At 42.4% G+C, this 16,440-nt stretch overlaps 1 protein-coding gene across 1 annotated transcript in view; it reads right to left on the minus strand.

Moving 5' to 3' along the window:
• GNB1L (G protein subunit beta 1 like) overlaps window positions 1–14,347 on the minus strand; it is a 114,171-nt gene extending 99,824 nt beyond the window's left edge. The window contains exons 1-2 of the mRNA XM_068271576.1: window positions 14,247–14,347; window positions 10,100–10,342 (exon numbers count right to left, since the gene is read on the minus strand). The gene's annotated coding sequence lies outside the window, so the exon portion shown is untranslated. The remainder of the gene's footprint in view (window positions 1–10,099; window positions 10,343–14,246) is intronic.
• Between the last annotated feature and the right edge of the window lie 2,093 nt (window positions 14,348–16,440).

Raw genomic sequence — 16,440 nt, forward strand, 5'->3', positions numbered from 1 at the left:
TTCCCTGGCCATTACCCGTGGTCACCATGATGCAGAAAGTACCAAAGAGAGTTGACCACACAGTTGAATTAATGGCAGACTTGCCCTCCATAACAGATTCCCGTTAAAGGATTTCAAGTGTACTCAACATTATACAGGGCCTTGAAAGAGTCCTGTATTGTTATTTTTCGTCACTACCGGTACCTCCCCAAGTCGGGACTTGTGTACCTTGCCTACTGCCTTCCTTAGATGTGTGGTGGTAGCCGTTTCTCAGGCTCCCACTCCGGATCGGAATCGAACCCTGAATCCCCGGCCATACCCTTTCTTTAACAATGGTAGAGAAAGAACCATCGACAGTCTGAGCAGCGATTAACCACTAGACTACTGAGTGCGCAGGCTTGACCTGTGGCCAGAGCTGTTACAATTTGCCATCCAACTCCTGTCTTGCCCTGCTTCAAGCGTCCTTTCAGAAAAGACCTTAAGCGCAGCTGGAGGCATTGTCAGTGAGAAGAGACGTCGCCTAGGTAAAAAAAAGTGTTCAGTACCTCACCCTTATTAAAATGAATGAGGCATGGATCCCGGAGGGCTACTGCCTGCCCGAAGACTAAATCAGTCCCCACACACACAGCATCTCTGCCTACACGCCGTGTGACTGCCTGCCCCAAGACTAAGTCGGTCCCCACACAGCATCTCTGCCTGCAGGCCGCATGGCTGCCTTCTCCGCCACCACCAACAGGGTCCAGGACTCCAGGCGTATTCCTGAATTTTTAAGGCCGGACGCTAACAAAACCAATAACAATTTTTTTCTCGTGTGTGTACATGCCTGCCTAATTTTTCTGGCTGCACTGCAGCTGCAACAACAAAACAAAAGGCATGTACATGTGTCAATTCCCCTTCGTTACCTTGCCGCGGTGAAGGGGCTTACGTATCACAATGAAGCAATGACCGCTGGCTATATGAGTGTGTCGGGGGGGGGGTGCACACCCAAGATGATAAGGTCGTTGCTTCATTGTGGACAGACCAAATTCGATCAGCTGGACAGTCACTGTTGTTCTATCATTGAGCTACCTCAGCCCGGCGACCATATGGGCTTGAAAACCGCTATCGCCTGCACTCTTGCCATGGTGTGCACCAGTCCAGCACAGCCGTCACTCCACAAACAACTGTTTGCGGTGCGTTACACAGTGAGTTTGGTCTGTCAGTGTTTAGCAGTACACTAATTACACTCCCTGATTGATGTACACACATGCAAGATGTTTTAAAGCACTTTAGGCCTCCAATTTAGCATGCAATGTGATTTCTGCCCTTAAAACGCTGCTGTGCGTCATATCCTGATTTTTACCCAGGACTTTTGTCGTGTATTCCACTCCGCCATGCTCCCCTCAAGGTGTTAAGCCGCATCTACACGAGTAGACCCCTTGAAACATCTTTTCCATCACTTTTGTGGCCACCATAAATGTTTGTAGTTTTCAAAGTTCGCCTCCCCATTGAAGTCTATTGCAGTTCGTGAAGTTTGCGCGAACCCAAACATTTGCGGAAGTTCTCGTTCGAGGTTCGCAAACTTAAAATCGGAGGTTCAAGCCATCTCATGCAAAACAATGGCAAAACTGCCACAAATGCAAAACAAAACTCATGCAAAACAATGGCAAATCGAATTGAATCGAATCGAATCCCGATCGGACATGTCGGATTTATTTGGATCGTAAATAGAATTGTAATCGAATCGTACAAAGAATCGTATCGTGTAGATGGGGCTTAAAGAAAACCTGTACTGAAAATAAAAGTCAAAATAGGCATACACAAGTCATACTTACCTTCCATGTAGTCTACTCCTCAGTGTCTTTCTCCTGTCCTGCGTCCTATTTGTTCACTATGATCAAGGGAATTTTCCGTCCTCCATTTTGAAAATAGCCATTACCCATAACAGCTTTCTGGTCAGCACACAGTTAAACTGTAATATTGCCCACTTGAGCCATAGGGAAACATGGACATTGCCTGGTACATCCGTTTTCCTCTCAGCTACAACTGACAGCAACTGATATTTTACTGACAGCAACTGATATATTTCAGATCTGACAAAATATTGTCAGAACTGGAAGGGATTATTGTCAGAAGAAAATGGTGAGCTTCTGAGAGGAACTGATGGCAAGGTAACTCTGTAATTTTCATTTGAAGTTACCTCATGTGTTTATTTTAAATATTTTTACTCAGTACAGGTTCTCTTTAAGCTTTCACCATACAATTTTCTGTTAGATTTTTCTGTTAGATTTTCTGTTGAGACTGGTCATTATCTCTGGTGCATTGTCTTCTGGTTATCTCCTGCTGAGTAGAACAATGCCTAAATTTGCTAGGCAGATAGATGGTTAGATAGATAATTCCCAACATGTAGGAAATTATCTATCTGGCAGGTAAATCTAACAGAAAATCTAACAGAAAATTGTATGGTATGTACACAAGCTAGACTGTACTAATCAGATGCGTTACCCAAATGGCTCTAATGCTAGGTACACACTATGAGAATTTATGGTCGATTTACTGTCAGATCGATTATTTCCAACATATCCGATTTGCTTTCCGATCGATTTCCGAGCATTTTTCCATCGATTTCCTATTAAAGTTAACGGAAATCGATCCGAAAATGCACGGAAATTGATCAAAAAGCAAATCGGACATGTTGGAAATAATTGATCTGACAGTAAACCGACCATAAAATCTCATAGTGTGTACCCAGCATAACATTTCTTATAATGATGCTAGTAGACAAAATAGTCTGTTGTATTGACAACCCCATAATGAGTGATTTAAATATTTGACTGGACGAGGTGCTTCTCAGCAAGACTCTACCCTTCATCAGCAGCTGTCACCTAGATCCATGTTGTCAAGACTGTCAGAGGCTTAAAACAAACTTACAGTGGCACCAGCCAGTGGAAGAATGTTATAAAACATTGGCTGCCTACACTGCAAACAGATTTTGAATCGATTTTACTATGAAATCATTTCACAATCTGTGGAGCTTCCGCCGCCCCCTGTATACATTACCTGATCCGGCCGGCGAGAGTCCCCCGGTCTCCGCTGTCTCTTCACCGCTCGGGGCTTCAGCTTCACTTTACTTCCTACTACACTAACACTTTACTTCCTGTCGGGGGACGTTTTAAACAGTAGAGGGCGCTCTACTATTTACACTTCCTCCGACAGGAAGTAAGTGAAGCCAGCTGGAGCCCAGCATGGAGAAGGGCGGCGAAAAAGGTAATGTATTGCTGCTAGCGTCGGTCATTGGACATTCGAACGCCGCTATCGATGCACTCCCGACCTGCACGGACAGATTGACGGGATCTATCAATTTCGGACGGAAATCAGTCGATCAGACAGCGTTTGTGCATCGATTTCACAACAGATTTGATCACAGTGATCGAATCTGCTGTCTATCGGCGGGAAATCGATCAAGTGTATGGGTACCTTAAGGTGCTGCCTCATGGAGATGTTGCAGGTCACCGAAGTGGCTCTCCATGGAACTGAATACCCTGATCAGATGCCACAAGTGCTGGCTCTCCATTCACAATGATCACTGCACTTATTATTACTGCTTTCCCCAGCTACTCACATTCTTGGATGGGTGAGTAGTGATCGCTTGGCTGGGGCAGTGTTCAATTTGGCCATAGCATGATCTTCATCTGTGATCTGATCTGCCTATGCCTGTTCAGGGTCTATGACTTAAAGTATTAGACGCAGAGAATCAGCAGGATAGCCAGGCAACTGGTACAACTGGAAATAAATATGGTAGCCTCTGTATTCTTCTTGCTTCAGCTGTTCTTTAATGAGCACTTCCTGGTTTGCATGCCACAGAGGCTGCTGCAGCATGGAGCAGATGGAGAGGTGCCTGCTGTTCATTTCCATTACAGACTAGGAAGCTATCAAAGGTCTGATCACACACCTAGTATCTCTAGAGCTGGACACACAATATACTATTTTGCTTTTGTAATTACGATCATTTTTATGCTCAACATTTCCATTGACCAGCCAAAAACCAACATTGTGGTTCACTGTTTTGATCATAACATAGATTCGATGTTTTTGTCTAGTCGAACATCTAATTGACCAAACCAATTTTACAGTGTATGGCTGCCTTTAGGCTAGGGGCACACTTATCTGTGCAGACTTGTTTGTGCATTTTAAGACATGTGCATTTCTGCATTTTTCTCTGTTTGCAGTTTTGGTTTCACATTTTTGTATGCGTTTGTGGTTGCATTTTTTTTTCATGCATTTCCGTTTTTAATCATCTCCCCTTTGAACTAGAGGAACAATACAGAATCAGATGTCTTTTTTTACAAAAACAGATCAAAAATGCATGTGAGTTTTTTGATTTCCCATAGAAAAGCATTGCATGTTATTCACATACAGTATGGAAGAAGGAACTTGCTGTGCAATTTTTTTTAAATGCACATAATATTGCATTGGAAAACATACATCAATGCAATTTTTGTGCAGCCCATAGACTTACATTATGTATGATTTTCGTATGCAGATTTTTACATTTATTTTATGTGAATTTTGTTTGCAAAGGGTTGCATGCTTCTAGTGGATTTGACAATCATTACATGGGAAACTCAGGGGGTGGAGTCGGAAGGTACGCTGACGCCATTCCAGGAAGTGGGTTAACCTGCATTGACCTGCTGCCCAGGGCTGCGAGTCTGTACGAGTGGTTTCCCATGGTTTTAATACATTTTGAATTGGATTAAGAAGCCGGAGTGAATTAGTCTGTGGAGATCAAGGACTGTATTATATGCAAACATGCAAGAAACACTTCAGTGAGTGCATTCACGAGGGGGAGCAGTTTAGCTGGTGGTGGCTCCTCCTCCAGGAGTGCAGCACTGGGTGCTTAGTATAACTCAATCCAAAGCAATACTTAGCACTATGTGCGAATTTTAATTTATTTTCAGGGATTCCTTCTTTACTTAAGTGGCACAGTTGGATGAAGAAGCCCAGCTTGTTGTTATAGTTGTGTATTGTGGAGTGGAGTGGCTCCCTTTCTATTGCAATCCCCTGATTCTGCCTTCTACCATTGGAGCACAGTTTTTCTGTTTGTTGATCAGTATAGGTATATTGAAGCACATGTACAAATGTACCTAGAGGTACCTAGGGGCAGTGGCATAGCTAAGGAGCTAGGGGCCCCAGTGAGAGTTTTAGATGGGGCCTACAAATACTTTATTGATATGGAGCCCCGAAACCTACCAAAGACATCTTCAGTGTAAGAGGTGCAATCAGAGGAGGGAAACCATGTGCTAAGGACTACCACTATGCAATGCACATATGGAGGTGTTCATTACCAGCAAAGCACCAGTGAAAAGCTAAAAGGATGGAGGAAGGTCCAAGGGCTCCGGTGTGGTCACAGCCTCTACATTCTCTATTGCTACGCCATTGCCTAGGAGGATTATGTTGCCAGAACCAGGAGTTACATAGTTATTAGTTACATAGTTATTTTGGTTAAAAAAAGACATACGTCCATCGACTTCAACCAGGGAACAAAGTACAACACCATCCTGCTCCCTCACATATCCCTGTTGATCCAGAGGAAGGCAAAAAAACCCCTTACAAGGCATGGGCCAATTAGCCCCAAAAGGGAAGAAAAATCCTTCCCGACTCCAGATGGCAATCAGATAAAATCCCTGGATCAACATCATTAGGCATTACCTAGTAATTGTAGCCATGGATGTCTTTGAATGCAAGGAAAGCATCTAAGCCCCCTTTAAATGCAGGTATAGAGTCCTTTGAGAAGGCCTAGGGACAAAAAGCTCATCCGCCAAGCTATTATATTTCCCTCTGATGTATTTATACATGTTAATTAGATCCCCTCTAAGGCCTCTTTTCTCTAGACTAAATAAACCCAGTTTATCTAACCTTTCTTGGTAAGTGAGACCTTCCATCCCACGTATCAATTTTGTAGCTCGTCTCTGCACCTGCTCTAAAACTGCAATATCTTTTTTGTAATGTGGTGCCCAGAACTGAATTCCATATTCCAGATTTGGCCTTACTAGAGAGTTAAACAGGGGCAATATTATGCTAGCATCTCGAGTTTTTATTTCCCTTTTAATGCATCCCAAAATATTGTTAGCTTTAGCTGCAGCGGCTTGGCATTGAGTACGATTATTTAACTTGTTGTCAATGAGTAATCCTAAGTCCTTCTCCAAGTTTGATGTCCCCAGCTGTATCCAATTTATTTTGTATGGTGCTAGACCATTGGTACGACCAAAGTGCATGACTTTACATTTTTCAACATTGAATTTCATCTACCATGTATGTGCCCACACAGCCATCCTATCCAGATCCTGTTGCAATATGACACTATCTTCCTGAGAGTTGATGATTCTGCACAATTTTGTATCATCTACAAAAATAGCAACATTGCTCACTACTGCATCTATAACTAGGCCATTAATAAATAAATTGAAGAGCACTGGACCCAGTACAGACCCCTGTGGGACCCCACTGCTAACAGTCTCCCATTTTGAGTACGATCCATTGACCACAACTCTTTGTTTTCTGTCCATCAGCCAGTTCCCTGTCCATGCACACAGACTCTTCCCCAGTCCTTGCATCCTCAACTTTTGCACCAGACTTTTGTGGGGAACAGTGTCGAAAGCCTTTGCAAAGTCCAAGTATATCACATCTACAGCATTCCCAATATCCACATTAGCGTTCACTACCTCATAAAAGCTGAGCTTGTTAGTATGTGGCAAACAAAGGCTTTCATAAAGGGTACATACCAAAACAATGTTGAGAACCACAGCTCTAGAGCATTTTACTTTTTGTAAACCAGGCGCATCACATTATGTAAGGCAAGAAGACAGATTTACTGGAGCCACCCAGTTATTGGAGCAGCACCCATCAATCACCCTCAACTCACTGCCCATCAGTTTGTGTAGACAGCGCAGTGTTTTTCTTTGCTGCATCACATTATGTGTAATAGTATGTGTGATTGGATACATTAATGTAATTTATAAGGATTATGGCATCCTTTAAAAAAAAGACACCTAATAACGTCACCCCCAAAACACAAACCTATGCATTTACATACGGGTTATTACAGCTACGGTATGCTATCACATCTTCTAGCGGCAACAGCCCACCATTGTTTTTCAGATTGCTTTTGGCAGCCATAAGCATGTCAGTCTGTCGTCAGGTGAGCTGATTACAGCATGTTCTGATCAGCTTCATTAGGGCAACCATTTAACCATGATCCCCAACACACACACTAGGCAGATCAAAGTGTTTGGAAAGAAAATATGTATTTCTATATTAAATGTATCTTTTGCGTTCATTTACTCTAGAAAATGTTTAATTTTTTAACAGTATTTCCAGGCACTAGAGCTCTTTTATTAAAATGAAAACAACATTAATTCAGTAGCTAGTGGTGGAAGGACTCCATATTGAGATTTCATACAGATCTGTGGCCAGAAATGGACTGTCAGTCAACTAGGCTAATTCTCCCCATCACTTGAAGTCATGTGACTACCAGTTTTGGTTTGTGAGCCAGTCGGGGATTCCCATTTTCTAAGGTCTTTAGCAAGCAGAAGATTGGTAGGTAGGGGAAGGGAGAGGGGGGATGTTGGGTCAAAGAGAGATATAAAAAAAAAAGTAAGCAGTTAAAAATCTGACATAACCGACAGGTTTTGGACTAGTCCATCTTCTCATGGGGGATTTTCAGGGTTTTCTTTGTTTTCAAAAGCAGTTCCTGAATGGCAGTTGCTAAGTTTAACTGATAGAATAGAGTGCAAGCGAGTAGGGAGGCTGGCTAACATCTTACTATTTTCACAGTTAAAGGGACTCCGAGCTCAAAATAAAAATTAAATCAGTACTCACCTGGGGCTTTCTGCAGCCCAGTGTAGGTCGGGAGGTCCCACGCTGTCCATCTTGCTCTGCATGCGCAATACTGTCACGCCGGCCACCGTTTCAGGAAGAGGAGCCCAGTGTTGCCGGGAGCCGCCAGGGAGCCATTTCTGAGTGAAGGCCTGGGAGAAGAGCCAGATGGACGCCGTGGGACCTCCGACCTACACTGGGCTGCAGAAAGCCCCAGGTGAGTACCAATTTCATTTTTATTTGGAGCTCGGAGTCCCTTTAACCTGCCATTCGGGGAAGAAAAGAAAACCTTGAGAAACCCCCATTAGGAAATGGACTACTCCAAAACCTGTCGGTTCTGTCAGATTTTAACTTTTTACTTTTTTTACTGGAGTGGTCCTTTCAAGGGAAACTAAAGTGAGAAGCATATGAAAGCTGCCATATTAATTTCTTTTTAAACAATACCATTTGCCTGGCAGTCCGGCTGATCTTTCTGGCATCAGTAGTGTCTGAATCATACACCTGAGACAGGCCTGCAGCTAATCCTGTCAGGTTTCAGTCAGAGTATGCGTGATCAGGGTATATGGCTAAAAGGCAAATAATCAGCAGATAATCAGCAGGACAGCCATTCAATGTGCATTGTTTAAAAGGAAATAAATACATCAGCCTCCATATTCCTTCTCGCATCAGATTGGGGACATTTAGGAAAATGCTGAAATGGACTAATCCCCTCTCATTGATTCTGCACAGAGTATCAGGGAACTCTGGACCTCTGGAGATGGAGTTGAAAAACATTGAGACAGGTCACAAGTTTAGAAGTGCCAAGGGAAAGCAGCAAAGCAAATAATCTGAAAGAATAAACTGTGCAGGTTTATGTGATGCATGCTGACCGATGCTAAATATATTATGCAATAAAAAATACCTGTCATTCCCAAGCCTCTGAATAGAAGACCTGTTTAGTCCATAATGTTTAATGTGAACAGCATGGAGGTACATTTTTTGTGGTTACGGGGTCATAAAAATTGTGTCACTTTGTGTATGTAGAACAGACCACAAGCCAGGTCTTCAGACCTGCATAGATGACCACACCATTATTATTGCATCTGTACTTAGGGATAAATACAAAGGTGTATGATCCTTCTTACACCTAATATTCCAACAAAGCAGCAGCAAGACTTGAAATTAAAGATTTTTTGAAAAAGTTTTTTTCCCCTCTTTTATTTAGTTAACTATTATTACATTGTCATTGGCTAGCGGGGATAGGAAAAAATAAATTAAAAAATAGTAAAATTTATTGAAAAAAATTAAAAAAAAAATTGTTTTGCTTTGCTGGTGGTTTAAAGGGCACTTTATTGGTAATTTAGAAAAGATCACCTAGGTGAAAACTAAGGAGAAAAAGTTAATTGCATATGGGCCGATGTGTTACGTCTGAAGAATGAGCCATTTATAGTCTCCAAGAGACAAATTTGAAGCATATTTATGCTTTGTGAATTTGTGTATGTTCTGCAAGAAAAGATCTTACTAAATTTATGCTTGTTCTGTGTTTAGACTGCATTCACGTAAAACTGTCCTGCAAGGGCTATTTAAACAGAGGAGACAGTTCTCTGGAGTCGAAGGGTTAGGAGAAATGAACAAGCTTCATTATATATTTTGCTCAACTAACCCAGGATTTTAAAAAATTGCATTTTTTTGATAAAAATGTATCTTTGGGGGCGGCAATACCTTCAAACGTGGGTGACAATGATCGTGATTCATCTGCAGACACAGAGATGTATAACGTGATTAAAAGCAAACATTTCTGTGCTCTACAATAACTTTCCAGGATATTTCTTCTCTTCGTAAAAATAAGAAGACTCTGTTGTCTTAGCATCCTGACATGAGAAGGATTTATAGAAGTTACAACTTGTGGAAGAATTAAAATAGAAAAAACCCTCTTGGTAATTCAACCTGTGTGTTAGGCCCTGCGATAATTGGGGGAAAGAGAATTAATTTAACAACACAGAGTAAAAGCTGCTTCTCATAGCCCGATCCTAAATCCTGCATATTGTCAGGATCTTTTCCCCTTTGAAGACATAGTCACTGATTGAGGCTTCTACTCTCTGGGAAACAGATAAGACAAGACTAGTAATCTGACTCTAAGCCAGTGGATAAAGGCAGTTTGTTTCCTCTTAGGCTGTCTGTCAACACCTCTTCAGTAATTAGTCCTAATTATTACAAAGGCCTAGCCTCCTATTCGCATTATTAAATCAGAAATAGTATCATAGGCCAGGTATCTTTCAACACTCACCTAGTCTGGCGACCTTCGATTTCATTGAATCTTCTATCAGTATCTGACTTTGGAAGAGACTGGGCAGTAATTTTAGTGTCGGCTTCAAAGATGCGGATCCAAGGATGGAATTCCAGTGATGCATTGAAAAAACAAACTCATCACGTAATGGCAGCGCAAAAGTTCTCAGCATTGTTCCAGTGGCAATCTACCATGCATAAAATGTTTGCAACATGTACGTCTTAAGCTCATTTTTCTTGGGCCCTGTGAAGTGTGTGGAAGCACAGATAAAATGACTAGCGTCAACCCAGAGAGGTTCTGAGAAAAAACTCATGTAATAGCATAGCATATTATTATTATTGATTTATAAAGCGCCAGCATAGTATATCATGCTAAAAAAAATTACGGAGAGTGTAATAATAACAAGGTGGGCAAAACAAACATCCTAATATTTCTTTGACTTTGACTTGTCCTATTTTGGAGGGGGGGGGGATGTGAAAGACAGAACTTATCTATGGTCTCTGTCGCATTCTATTTCTAAGGCCTGGTTCACACTTGAGTTAAAGAACGGTCCATTTCTGGATTGGAAGGTGACAAATCGTAATTGATGGAAACGGATCCATTCTTAACCTTTCGATCCATTCACATTTGTCCGTTCGAGCGGATCCATTCGGCACAAACCACTGAACAGACTGCAAGTTTGCTGTGGGACCAATTATTACGGACCACTGAGCACAGCGGAACGGAAACAGACGCTCAAGCCCTGCATTTAGAGAAATGAGAAAACGGAACGTTTCTTCATGCTAGTGAGGAAACAGACCGTTCTAAGGGGCAACATGCATTCTGGGGGGTAGGTGGATGTGGGGAAAAGAAATAAAGCAGCGGAAGGCAAATTTCCAATATGTCCAATCTCCCCTCTCCCCCCCCCCCCCCCCCCCAAAGAAAAAACTGGGTAATTTCATTGTATTTATTGATCAAAAACAAAGAAAAGCTCTAAATTTTTCAGGACAACCTATCAAAATTATCAAATTGGTGAAGAGTTGGTTCTTTTAATTGTATGGTGTGTGGCCACCTTAAAGATAATCTGTATTGTTAAAATCACACAAAAGTAAACATACCAGTGCGTTAGGGGACATCTCCTATTACCCTCTGTCACAATTTCGCCGCTCCCCGCCGCATTAAAAGTGGTTAAAAACAGTTTTAAAAAGTTTGTTTATAAACAAACAAAATGGCTACCAAAACAGGAAGTAGGTTGATGTACAGTATGTCCACACATAGAAAATACATCCATACACAAGCAGGCTGTATACATCCTTCCTTTTGAATCTCAAGAGATCATTTGTGTGTTTCTTTCCCCCTGCATATCTCATGCACTGAAGTTTCAGGCTGCTCTTTTCTTCCTGCAAACAGCTTTGCCCTTGTCTGTAATTCCTCACTATGTGAAAGCCCAGCCAGCTCAGAGGACGATTTATCCAGCTTGTAAAAGATAAGAGAGAAGAGAGAAGCTGCTCTAATCTAAATAACACATGGGCAGTGTGCATAGAGAGGCCTGGAAGGGGGAGTTCATAGCAGAACCACAACACTGAAGAACTTGGCAGCCTTCCAGACACAGGCTGACAAGTCTGACAAGAGAGAGATAAGTTGATTTATTACAGAGACTGTGATAGTACAAAGTGCTGCAGTAAGCCAGAACACATTAGAATAGCTTTTGGAACTTGTAGGATGATAAAAAAATGGGATGCAATTTTTGTTACGGAGTTTAAGGCTGGGAACACACTTAGCCGAAAGACTAGTGTTGCGGAAAATGCAGCGGTTTTGCCTGCAATGTTAGTCAATAAGCCGCATCAAAAAACATATTAACCACCCTGGCGTTCTATTAAATGCGTAGCACTATTTTTCGTATTTCGTTTTTTTAAAATCATGTAGCTAGCCTAGCGCTAGCTACATGATTCCCCCCTCCTGCGGCGTCCCTCCCACCCTTCCGATCGCCGCGTCTTCCCATAAGGTAATCCCGTTCTGAATGGGATTTCCTTTAGGGCTTCCCCCGTCGCCATGGCAACGATTGTGATGACGTCATCAACGTCGTGACGTCATCGGGAGTCCCGATCTACCCCTCAGCGCTGCCTGGCACCGATTGGCCAGGCTGCGCACGGGGTCTCGGGGGGGGGGGGGGGCTCTATAACGCGGTGGGTAGCGGCGCATTGGCGGCGAGCGGCAGCGATCGATGTAAACACGCAGCAAGCAAAGTGCTTGCTGCGTGTTTTTAAAAAAAATTGTCAAAATCGGTCCAGCGGGGCCTGAGCGGCGCCCTCCGGCGGTGATGGAACGAGCTGAGCTCGTCATTCCCGCCAAGGAGGTTAAAACTGATATGCGTTTGGTATGCGTTTTATAATATGCGTTTTTAAAAACGCTGGTTTTGTTGCATATTTTTCAAAAACGCATATGGAAAAACAAAAAAAAACACACATACAGAAAGTCAATGGTGACGCAATGTAATGTGTTTTGTATGCGTTTTTCATGCGTTTTTATTTGCGTTTTTTTTTATGTTTTCTGATGTATTTCCACTTCATGTTGCCTTCCTAGTAATTTGTATAAAATGCAATAAAAAAACGCACGGAAAACGCATAAACGCATATGCGTTTTGTATATGCAAACTGCAAACGTGTTAAAACACGCAAAGCGCAAGGAAAACGCATGTGTGGAAAATAAACGCAAACAAACAAAAAGCGCACTACACCCACTACAAACGCAAAAACGCACAAGACACAAAACGCAACCTAAGGCTGGGGACACACTTTTCTTTCGGTTTTCTGGGCACGTTTTTCTGCATCCATTCTCTGCACACTATGGGCTTGATTCACAAAGTGGTGCTAACCTACTTAGCATGTCTAAAGTCTTTAGACGTGCTAACCAGGGTGCTAAGTAGATTAGCACCAGATTTCTCAATCAGATCGCGCACAAAGTTTTGTGCGCAAATTTTTGCGCGCGCAAAGTCCTATGCGCGTGCTAAGTCCCATAGGCTTTAATGGGCACTTCGCGCGGAGCGCCCTGCGCTCTGTGCAGTGCGCGCGTAAAGTTTTATGCGCGAAAAGCTTGTTTAGACGTGCTAAGGGGGTTTTCACAGGTGTGCCAACAGTTAGCACCGCTTTGTGAATCAAGCCCTATGTGTGTTTGTATGTAGAAAAACTTACACGTTCTATCTCATCATGTCATGTGTCAACTCGGTTGTCCTTTAAGTGTGATCTAGCCCCTAGGTTCTCAACGTGTGGTACGCGTACCCCAGGGGGTACTTCTGATGGTTCCAGGGGGTACTCGGGCTTGATATACTTAACCAAGAATAACAAATTTAGAGATTAAGAAAATGATAAATCTTATTTAAACAACACCAAGTCAACATTCTAGCTAGTTAAAAGCAATAGTAAATGCTTGGAAATTGTTTAGAACCAATTATCATGTACTACAATCAAATATATATTTGTCAAGGGGTACTTGTGATAATTTTTACTATGCTAGGGGGTACTTGGTGATTACTGGGTTTTAAAAGGGGTACATACCAATAAAATGTTGAGAAACACTGATCTAGCCCATTGCATAACATGAGTTCTCAATTTTTCTGTGCAGAAAACATGCACAAAAACAGTCACGTGTGTCCTCTGCCTTAATATATCTGTCTGTCTGTCTGTCTGTCTGTCTGTCTGTCTGTCTGTCTGTCTGTCTATCCATCTATCTATCTATCTATCTATCTATCTATCTATCTATCTATCTATCTATCTATCTATCTATCTGTTTATCAGAGATTTTCAATGAAATGCAAATAATTTGTACTCCATTCAAATCTCATGTAAATTGACAGGAAGTTGTGCAGTTTCAAGATGTATATAATTACCATACAATTTGAATTTGAGATTGTTTGCATCTCATTGAATATCTCTGCTTTGTATCGCTCCTTTGTGATCTACCAGTAGTTTGCGATCTACTCAATGGGCACCCCTGATCTAATCTCTCACCAGACAGTTTTAGTTTTAGGAACATAATGTTTTCTCCTATTAAACTGCCCACTTTCTGCTAAAGACAAATTGGACAAAACATGTATTTACATTCACTGTTCTGTAGATTTACAGTAGAATAGACTAGTAAAAAAAATGTAGACTGCTTTAACGTAAATTACCTTTGAAAATATCAAACTACTTATTTGATGTACTAGCTGTGTTTCATGCCTTGTTTACATGGGTGAGGACTGTCACCTGGCAAGTAATCTGGATCATTCCCTTGGGCGACAGCTCCTCCAGGCTAGCGATACATCTGTTGCTATGGAGCTGGAGTGGAGATCATATGATGTCCCTGCTCACTACATGGGGGGAAGGGGGATCCTGCAGTGATTCACCAGTAACAACGCTGACATCATTGATAATGATAGACTTAGATTTTAAACCAGAGTTAGGTAAGATTTTACAATGGGCAAGCATTGACTGAATACTTTATAAATTAATATTGTCGGCCGAAAAAATATTTTATTCATTGCTATGTTCAGTAAAGTTCTATTTTGAGTGAAAATTATAACAACTACCGTAACTAGAGCTGCTTCCCCTTCCCATTATGTCAGCTGTCTAATGTGCTGAGTTTCCAGTCCCCACACCATGCAATTATTACACAAAACCCATGGCACTTTCTAAATCAATTACTGTATCCTTAAGCTGGCCACTAACGGTCCAATTTCTAGTGAAAAATCGTTCGAGCGATCAGAAATTCTGATCGGATTGGTTGTAAATAATCTCCATTGGTGGACACAATCGATTATGAACGAGTGAAAGAAATGTTGTCCGAATGAATTTTCGTCGAACGAAAATTTGGATTTTCTTGGTGGTCGTGATAGATAGGAAGCAATGATTGGTTAGTTGATGGTGTAGTGAACGATTTTTCGTCCGATCAGAATTTCTGGTCGCTCGAACGATTTTTCGCTAGAAATTGGACCGTTAGTGGCCAGCTTAAGGCTGCTTACACACTAAGATGTTACAGGCGCACGTTAGTGCAGCCTGTAACGCTCCCCAACACACAGCAATGTAACACAAGTGGGCTGTTCACACAGCCCACGTTGCGTTACATGTAACGATGCACGTTCTTAAGAAAGTGCAGCATGCTACGGCGTTAGAGCGGCTTAAGCCGCGTTAGACTGTCTGCACATGCGCAGTCATGTTGGGGAGGAGTGGAGAGCGGCCAGGCACATGGCTAATTAATATTCACTGCACGTTGTGACTTGCAGTGTTTACTTCCTGGAGCGGCCGCTCTGTGCGGTGATTGGCCGGACGGGACCACGTGATGCCGCATGCGCACAAGAGTACGCATCACAGCATCACGGACGCCAGAGTGAGCTGCACAACGTGGCTCACTCTGACGTCCACAATGAAGAGCACCAGGCGTTGCGTTAGGTGCACGTTATGCGACCTTAACATGGCACCTAACGCCTGTGGTGTTTTAGTGTGCAAGTAGCCTAAAACACCACAGGCAGCCCCTATGAATGGATTGGCACCAATAACAGTTAAATACCAGTGCATACATGCCCTTACTGCAGTGCAATTAACCCACCCCTAAACTGAGGGCTTCAGCCTCTTGTACTTGCCATTAATGGTGGGTGGAGCCCCGGGGGCCACAACCAGGAGGCTATGGGCAGCAAACTCCATCGCACCTTGCAGAATGCTCTGTTGAACACCATTGATCACTTCTGCACCCAGCATTCTCCACCAGGGACGAAAGGCTCTAAATGGAGACTGCAGCGTAACTTTAGGCTAGGTTCACAGTAGGACATTGTGTTGTAAAGTTGCAACGCAACATTACAACGCAACGCAACAAAAAAGTGGTAACACAAATTAACGCTGTGTTACTGTCACATTAAATATGTACAGTAAGCATACAGGCAATGAAAAGTATGCTTTCCTGTACCTGGTAACGTGTGCGTTTAGAAGTAACGCACTGCAGCAGTGTGTTTCCATAATGCTACACGCTACAATGTGACACTAACGTCACATTGTGAACGTCCCATAGGCTTATCATTGCAATACGGTAAGCTGCGTAGTAAAATTTTATAATGCAGCTCCGCAACGTCCCTGTTTGAACCTAGCCTCACTGATAATGTCTACAGGTTGTAAACTCTGTGTAGTAGAGAAAAACACATCTAAGTGCCAGGAGCTCATTAACTTTGAAAAACTACTACAGTCACAACAACGGGATTCCAGAAAAGTTCTACTTAGGGGTATGACTATATACCTCTTCAGTTTACTTTTTATTTAGGTTTTAACTTTAGATTGTAAGCTTGCAAGAGCAGGGTTCTCTCACCCTTATGTGTCTTGGATTTTGTTGTTCACTTT

The sequence above is a fragment of the Hyperolius riggenbachi genome, chromosome 1 (genome assembly GCF_040937935.1).
Source record: "Hyperolius riggenbachi isolate aHypRig1 chromosome 1, aHypRig1.pri, whole genome shotgun sequence".
NCBI lineage: Eukaryota > Metazoa > Chordata > Amphibia > Anura > Hyperoliidae > Hyperolius > Hyperolius riggenbachi.